Source organism: Sorghum bicolor, chromosome 7 (genome assembly GCF_000003195.3).
Source record: "Sorghum bicolor cultivar BTx623 chromosome 7, Sorghum_bicolor_NCBIv3, whole genome shotgun sequence".
In the NCBI taxonomy this organism is placed as follows: Eukaryota; Viridiplantae; Streptophyta; class Magnoliopsida; order Poales; family Poaceae; genus Sorghum; species Sorghum bicolor.
In genome coordinates this window covers 26,316,513-26,325,754 of record NC_012876.2, presented here as the reverse complement: position 1 = coordinate 26,325,754, position 9,242 = coordinate 26,316,513, and positions in this window count along the sequence as shown.

Sequence of the window (9,242 nt, the reverse complement as noted above, 5' to 3'; positions counted from 1 at the left end):
AAATAGCAAATGTGGACTTTTTGGAACCCTTGTGAAATTCTCTATGCAGCAGATCTACAATATGCCATGTTTTACTTTGAAGTTTTAACGGTAAAAATAGATTTATGCAGTTCGGTTTTAATTGCTTGTTATAATTGTCTTTTTCATAACCACTGTATTATTGCTCACATAAATGTGAACATATTGTGACAAGCTTTTCATATGATATTTGATGTCTGGTAAACGTTTCATGAATTTACGAATGACAGATTAAGAGTTATAAAAATAACAAATGCTCTGTGTTGCTTTGCTCATATTCTGAGTGGATCTGTATGTTTGTATTATTTGGCTCAGTTAAGTTGTGAATCTTGCCTGGATGAAAATATATAAGTTTTAGTACTTTTTCATAAGCTTTTCAAAAAGATAAATAGCATAATTTTTGGTCAAGCATGTGTTTAGTTATAGTAGTTTAAAGAACTGTTTCAGTTTCTGTCTAAACCCAGATAGGGATGCATTCTTTGTTATGTAAGACCTTGTTAGTTGTAGATTTAGCTCTAGATGTTTATAACAAAGTTGTTCACAATTTAGTAAGCTTTCTATAAAGTACATAACCATGATTTATCGGCATATGAAACTCAAGTTATGACTGTTTAATGTGGCATGATAGATTCTGTCCATGTTTTGAACAGAGATGTCTTCATCGGGCTTGATAAATGGTTTATAAATATAAATAAAAATGTGAAAATGGAAATTGTTGGGCCTGTTACAATTATATGATATTGTTGTATCGTGTTGACATATAATATGATCATATGTTTAAAGAAAATACTATTTATGCATTTATCTTGCTCTCACATGGTTAATTGCAATAGCAATTTCTCTTTTTCATAGATGTTGCTATGTTTATTCAAATGCAGTGAAATTTATACAGTAGACTATGGATAGCATGTAGAATCTACTGTAATTTGTGTAGAATTTACTGTGCATGTTTGGTATATGTTCTTTAATTTACCTTATTATCCAAATAAATTAAGAAATGCATTAAATAAATTTATTTGGTAATGACCACTATGTTTTCTGCTGTTCTTTAGATATGTGCAAACTCTTGGTAATAATGGTTTTGCTCAAATGCATGTTTGAAACTTAAGTTAATAATTAATTGTTTGCAATTGTTGTTTCTGGACAGTTTCTACAACTGTTTGGATTACAATGTGTAAATGATGTTTTCTGGGAATCTTGTTTATAGCAAAGTTGTAGATAATTCATTTATCTAGATGCTGTTAAAATTTGGTAGTATTTGGTTATGTGGTTTGTGAGTTATGTCTGTTTAAATTTTGATTCCAGAAATGGCTGCTCTCTGTTTGTCAGGGACAGATTCCGGATATTTATAATTTCGACCAGCTTAAGTTGAGAATTATGCTTTTATGTCTAAATATCAAATGTAGATAATTGCTTAAGCTTTTCAGAATGTCTGCTTACATGTCTTTTGGCAGATTCCAGAATGTCTTCTTGCATGTAACTCCAATTATGATATATTTACTCAGCTGCTGTTAACAGTCCTAAAAATGGCAGATTCCTTGTATTGCTGTTGCTTGATATATTGCTATGTATGACTCATGCCTTTGATAATAGCCAAATTAATACACCTGAAATCTTGCTTACTGGATGTCATGCCTAATATGATTAGTGTTGCATTCTTTCTTGACTTAGCATGTTGGTTGTTTAATCATTAAGTTGAGCAGTGAGATGTGCTTAAGTATGTTTAGTGTAACCATGCTCTTGCCATGCTTCTTGTGTGTGATGCTTTGTCTATTGCACTTCTATGTGTTCATGCACTTGCATCTTGTATCTCATTTAGGTACGCTAGATGAACCACGTGAAGGACATGATGGAAGGACTATACAAGTGTTGCGAACTTGGATGTCGTCAAGATGAAGCAAGCTAACTTACTGCCTTGTGTCGGATTCCAGGCAAGCCCCGGAGCATTCTAAGTCTCCTACCCTCTCTTTTTATAAAAGCACAAGAGTATAACTTTATATGATGCATTATGTGATAGGAGTTGAATTAAACCGTTGGTGCATATATTCCTACCTTGTCCACTATATGAAACTACCTGAACCCTTACTAGTATAAGGAAGACGTTCTATGCTTAGCTATGCTTAGCTCGGTAGAAGCCAGGTGATTTCCTGTCACCTGCGAGAGATAGGTGGATACTTGATCACGGTTGGCTATATTTTCTATCGTAGAAATAACCATGTGCTAATAATGAATTTGAGACCGGGCGGGATGACGATAGTGAAGCAACAAGGCATGGAGGTCTTGGGTGTGAATCTATCCCCGTCTGCGTCATTTAAGGACCGATACGCTGTACGTCCTCGTGTCATGTTGAACGCATGCCTAACACTTAGTTGGTCGGATAAGTCGTTCCGACTGCGAAGCCTACGAGTGCAACTCAGGCCGGATACCCCGTTCTGTATCAGTGCGCACCCCGGTTGGTAGCAAGGATGTGCGGGGAGTCAATGGCGTAAGCCCAAGGTGTCAGGTTAGAGTCCTACCCTGGCAGATTGGCGGTCCTTGGGGGTGCGGCGCTGGACGGACCCGTGAATTGGTCCAGAGTTGTGCTAAAGGTGATCTGAGCTGCCCTCGCGAGGTATGATTGGGTGAGTGCTAGGAATACCCCTCCACCTGGATAGAAATCGATTCGAATCGCCGTCTCTCCCGGATAGTGAGAACTTGACTCGAGCAGCGACAACGTAGATACACTAAATGAAACATAATGGTTATGATGATGATGATGGCTACATGATAAACCGGATACGGTTATTAATGTGATGCTTATTAATCAAGTGGTTGCTATAGAATAGGTGCAAAATATAGCTATGGTAGTGTCGGTGTTTTCCCCACGGGGGGTCACACCAACGAGTGAATTTGTATGCGTGCTTCCCTTTCCTAGATGGTGATGCAAAAAGGCACAAGGATTTATCCTGGTTCGGGCAAGAGAAGGCCCTACGTCCAGCGGGGGGAGAGAGTTTGTATTATTTTGCACCTAAGTGCTTGTACAGGGGTGAATAGAAGCATGGTACGGAGTATGGAAGTTCTACTACGTATGGGTGTGGTGTTGCGTGTGTCGTATATATGATATCCGCTCCCGGGCTTCCCCTTTTATAGTTATAAGGAGAACCCCGGGGTACAAGTATAGGTGTCAGAGTAGGGGTCGATAGAGGCATGGCGCGTGGACCTACTCGAGGCCTCCGTACCGGCGTGGTCTCGAGCCGTCCTGTCCTGGTAGCTTGATGATGATTACGCATGCCCTGGAATCCTGCTCTGCGCGCCGTCCTGGACTGGTTCATTGGTGGCACGCCTGTACGATATAGTGGCGGATCCGTCGGAGTGGTTGCTTTATTGCCATTCGACGCCCAACCCTTCCCTTGGAAGGAAACGGTTCCGGTCGAGGGTCAGCCGCCGTGTAGCGCTTCGCTCTTCAGGGCGTTGACCCTGGACATCTCGAGGGGGTCCTGATTAGACATTCCATCCCTGCTTCCCGTGTCCTGACACGCTCTGGGTCGTTTGGTGGGGAAGGCTGCAAAAAGAATAACGGGATGGGTGCCTGTTTCCTATCACGCTTCCCGTGACTGGCGTGTTAGGTGAGAACGCGACAGGCGTATTAAATGCCCTGGTTCCCGTGCGCGCGTCAGGCGGCGGGCGGCGTCCTTACGCTCGACGCCTAATGGTTCGCTCGAGCCTATTTCCGTATTCGACGATAGCGGCGCTCGAGTTCTGATTGATTCGCTCGACGCCTTTTCTGTCTTCGAGGCTGCGGCTGTCGATAACTATACGTATGTCTTACTAGAGCGTCGAGTTGAGGGTCTCGACCTGCGTACGGATAACCTCATTATGTGCATCAGTTGGGATACCCCTTACTGATACCCACGACAGTAGCCCCCGAGTCTCCATTTGAGCGCTGGCGCTCGAGTGGGAGCTTTATTTCGCAGTTGAATTTCCGTGGGGGCGCGCGAGTGACCCCGCGGGGGTAGCCCCCGAGCCCTTGGAGGAGTTTTTGACTCCTTCGAGGGTTATGTCGCCTAATTCGCAGAAACGCTGTCGACACCAGTGGTGGAAGGTTCTGATTAGCTTGCTTTGCGCGGGGGTTACGACGTACTCTCGATAGAGCGAGCGTCATCCACCCCAAATTGAGCTCCTAACGGGCAGTCCAAGTGAGAACCTGTGCCCCTTTCGAGGGGGTCAGCTGTAGCCCAGAGGCGTTCTCATAAAGCGGGGTCGACGTGGTCGAGGATGCTGGTCTCGTTCGATAGAGTCCAGTGGCTCGATGCCTCCCGTCGGGGGGATTCCTCTCGACTGTCTCGACCCTACCTTGGACATCTCCAGCGAGTCTTCGAGGCGGGCCTCGATTTTCGACCGCTCGCTGGGGATCCCTGACTCTGGTGCTCGAGATCGGCTGTCGAACCCTTTCGGTGGGTCAGCCTGCGACCTCTCGAGGCTTTCAGGGGTGTGTTCCTTGGCTTACAAGGGAAGGAAGAGGCCGTGGCGGTTCGCCTTTTTGCCCGTTGGGCACGCCTTTTCAGGTGGGAGCCGTTGCGACGTGGTACCGGCGCAGAATTCGGAATGCCCCGTCTGTGAGGAGGAAAAGGACCGTTAGTCGGCGCATTTATGGGGGGAGTTACCTCATTTATCAGATCTGTCCGTTGGTGGGTCGCTGCCTTCCCTTCCACCTTCTGCCTTCTTCCTTGCCTTAGCCATTTCGCCGTCTTAGGTCTCCTGCCATCTCACGCGCGCGCGCCCCCTCGAGTAGTAGCGAATCCGCCGTCCTTCCGTCCAAGATGCCTGTGAGACTTGTTGCCGCCGACGAGTGGCGTCCGTCGTCGATGACGGAACGTCGATTGCTGGAGCTTGAGAAGGAAGGGCTCCTGCGCCACCGCACATCGCTTTCGTCGCCGGAGTGGATCGCGCCGCCAGCGGACCACAGGGAGCCCAAGCCGCCCAAGGGCTATGTGGTTTTGTTTGCCAAGTTCCACCGCCACGGCCTGGGCGCTCCCCCGAGCCGCTTCATGCGGTCGCTCTGCCACCATTACGGGGTAGAGCTCCAGCACTTCTCCCCAAATGCCATCACCATCACGGCGGTCTTCGCCGCGGTGTGTGAGGGCTATTTGGGGATGATGCCCCACTGGGAGCTGTGGCTCCACCTCTACAGGGGCGAGCTCTTCAACGCCCCCACTGGGACCACTGGCGTGAGGAAGCCTGTGCGAGCGGGGTGCCTCAACCTCGTGATGAAGACGGGGAAGACGGCGAGGCCGCGCGAGTACATCCCGGTGGGATTGTCGATGAACCACGCCGGATGGGACTCCCAGTGGTTCTACCTGAGAAACGACGACGATCTCCTTCCCGCCTACACCGGTTGCCTGATCACGGAGCGCCCGGAGAACTGGACGTACGGCGTCGTCCAAGTTCACCAGTCGCGGCTCGACCCCCTCCTCGACGCCTTGAAGAAGCTGCGTATGGAAGGCCTGACCCGCCGCTCTCGTCCTCTCGGCCGTTCATCATCGGAGAGTTCTCCCATTGATGTCTCGGCCATTGAGGATGGACGAGATGGGCCCTAGCGTCTCGTCTCGGGACCTCGAGGCGTGCCGGATGTCTAACGAGGCTTCGGCGGACGACGAGGTCGCGGCCCGGGTCAGGGCGGCCGTTGTCGGCGATTTTAAGCCGGAGCACGTTAACGGCTTCCCCATGAGGCCTGATGCGGGCTCGATCGACCTGGTATGCTCTTTTCTCGTACATGGCTTCAATTCTGGATTTCCTTTCGACCCCTTTTTTAAGCTTGCCTTTGTTCTGGCAGGGGCGAATCGATGTCCGGTCCTCGAGGCCTCTAGTAAAGGAGGACGAGGTCGACCGTGACACACGGCGCCAGTCCGCCGAGAAACAAAAGTCCGTCAAGGACTCTGAGAAGAAGGGGAAAAGGAAGAAGAACCTCGACCGCCAAGCGCCAGAGGCGCGTCGAGCTAAGTCCAGGCAGAGGGGGGAGCCTGAGGAAGAATCCCCCAGCGAAGACGATGGCAGAGACGGTGATGACGATAGCGACGACTCCGAGGGGATGGCGTCTCGTCTCGATCGGATCCTCGAGGGTCTGCCTCGAGGCGACGTCGACGTCCCACGGACGGGGGCGCCAAAGGAGGGGCCAGGCGGATCTCACCGCCCCCGCGCTGACACTCCTCCTGCGCCTACGCCAAGTCGGGCCGCCCCGCATCCTCAACCTCCCCCTGCATCAAAGGCGGGTAGCCGGGCTAAGCCCCAGGCGACGGGGCCGTTGACCCGTGGCCGCGCCGCGGCCTCCGATAAGGGGGAGTCCAGCCGCAGGAGCGCCAGTCCCGGCGCTTGCCAGGAGGGAGATGCTGGGCCAAGACCAGCGCGTGACCTCAAGGGGTCGGGGGTGTCACAGAACCGTCCAAATTATAAGAGCACAAGTACAAAAACAATCACCGAAGCGATCAATTTATCATACTTGAGCCCATATAACTCCGTTAGTCCAATAAAATCACAAGGGATTTCAAACCAACTAACATACAAGCCAATATCGTAGTGATTCAACATAACAAGTAACACGTTACATACATTTTGCAAGTAGTTCAAATACATCAGAGTTCGATAAGGTTATTACAACTCAAGTTTACAAATAGCGGAAGCAAAGTAATTTGAAACCAATATCACTTTTATTTCAAATACATGCCAGTACCATGGTCCATTCCAACAAAAGCATCATAGATGAGGTAAGTAGGAAGGATCATGCCCATGATCTTACTCCTTCCCTATAGCAGGAGTCATCCAAATCTTGCCATAGCTATGATACATCACAACCTGCAACAAGTGGGAATAAACCCTGAGTACGAGAATGTACTCAGGTAGACTTACCCGTCATAAACCAGAAATAAATGACACAAAGGAGTATGCAAGGCTGATATACAAGTGGAGCTTGTTGGACAACATTTTGCATAAAAAGCTTAAGTATAAATAGTTAAACCTTTCTTATTTAGCATCCATTTAATTCTCATTAACCTATTAACTAGATTAGCACCTGTACTAAGCAATCACTTGATTAATATCAATCAATAATAACCATATCAGGTTTATCAAGGCCGTGATCATCATCATCATCATAGAACCATTAAGTTATTTAGTGAATGCTACGTTTGCCGCTGCTCTGTCAAGTTCTCACTATCCGGGACAGACAGTGATTCGAATCGATTCCTATCCAGCTGGAGGGGTATTCCTAGCACTCACCCAAGCATCCACCGTCGGAGAGCCAACGGGTCACCTTTGGTACGACTCAGGAATCGTGGTTCCGACCAGCGCCGCACTCCCAGGGCTACCACTCTGCCAGGGAATTCAGGAATTTTAACTTACCTGCCTTTGGACTTACGCCAATGGTCCCCCGCACACCGCACTTCCTCCGGTACTGCGCACTTTATACTTACCGGCCTTCCGGCCTGAGTCATATTACTAGGCTTCGCGGTCGGAACGAGTTATCCGGCCAACTAAGTGTTAGGCATGCATTCAACATGACAAGAGGGCATACAACGATCGGTCCTTAATCGACACAGACGGGGATAGATCCACACCCAAGACCTCCATGCCTTGTTGCTTCACTATCATCATCTCGCCCGGTCTCCTTTCATATTAATAACACATGGTTCTTTTCCACGATAGCAAATATAGCCAACCGTGATCTGGAATCCACCTATATCCTGCAGGTGACAGGAAATCACCTGGCTTCTACCGAGCTAAGCATGGCTAAGCATAGACGTGATCCTAACTAATTAGGATTCAGGTTATATATATACTGGACAAGGAAGGGTATATATATGCAGCAAGGGTTTCATCCAACTCCTATACTTAATGCAACAATACATATATAACATATATATACTCATTGACTTTCAGAAAGTAGGAGGCTTATAATGCTCCGGGGCTTGCCTGGAATGTGACACCGAGTCAGATTAGTTACCTTGCTCCGTCTTGGTGACATCTAAGATCATAACACTTGCTTAATCATTCCATCTCCGGGATGATCCACCATCACGTCCTTCACGTGGTTCATCTAGCGTACCTATATGACATGCAAGATGCAAGTGCATGAACACATGGAAGTGCAATAGACAAAGCATTACACACAAGAAGCATGGCAAGAGCATGGTTACACTAAACACACTTAAGCACATCATGTTGCTCAACTTAATGATTACACAACCAACATGCTAAGCCAACAAGAAATGTAACACTAAACATATTAGACATGGCATACATGTTTCACTAGGTCTCAGGTATATTAACTTGGCCATTACCAAAGACATGAGTCATACATAGCAATATACCAAGCAACAGCCATACAAGGAATCTGCCATTTTTAGGACTGTTAACAGCAGCTGAGAAAATAAATCATAACTGGAGTTTCACAACTCCAAAAGACATGCAAGAAGACATTCTAGAAAGCTTAAGAAATTATCTACATTTGACATTTAGATATCAAAGCATGATTCTCAACTTAAGTTGGTCGAAATTATAAAGTTGGAGAATCTATCCCTGACAAACAGAGAGCAGCCATTTCTGGAATCCAATTTTGAACAGATATAACTCACAAACCACAAGGCCAAATACTACCAAATTTTAACAGAAGCCAGATAAATGAATTATCTACAACTTTGCTACAAACAAGATTCCCAGAAAACATAATTTACATATTGTAAATCAAACAGTTCCAGAAACTGTCCAGAAACAACAATTGCAACAATTAATTATTTAACTTATGTTTCAAACATGCATTTGAGCAAAACCATTGTTACCAACAGTTTACACATAGTTAAAGAACACCAGAAAACATAGTGGTCACTACCAAATAAATTTATTTATTTAATGCATTTCTTAATTTATTTGGATAATAAGGTGAATTAAAGAACATATACTAAAAGTACACAGTAAACTCCACCAAAATTACAGTAGCCTCTACATACTATAAATAGACTATTATACAAATTTCATTGTATTTTAACAAACATAGCAGTCTCTATGAAAAAGACAAATTGCTATTGCAATTAACCATGTGAGAGCAAGATAAATCTAAAACTCACATTTTCTTCAAACACATGACCATAATATATATCAACATGATACAACAATATCACAGAATTGTACTGGAACAACATTTTCCATTTTTAGATTTTATTTATAATTATAAAATATTTATCAAGCAACCATAA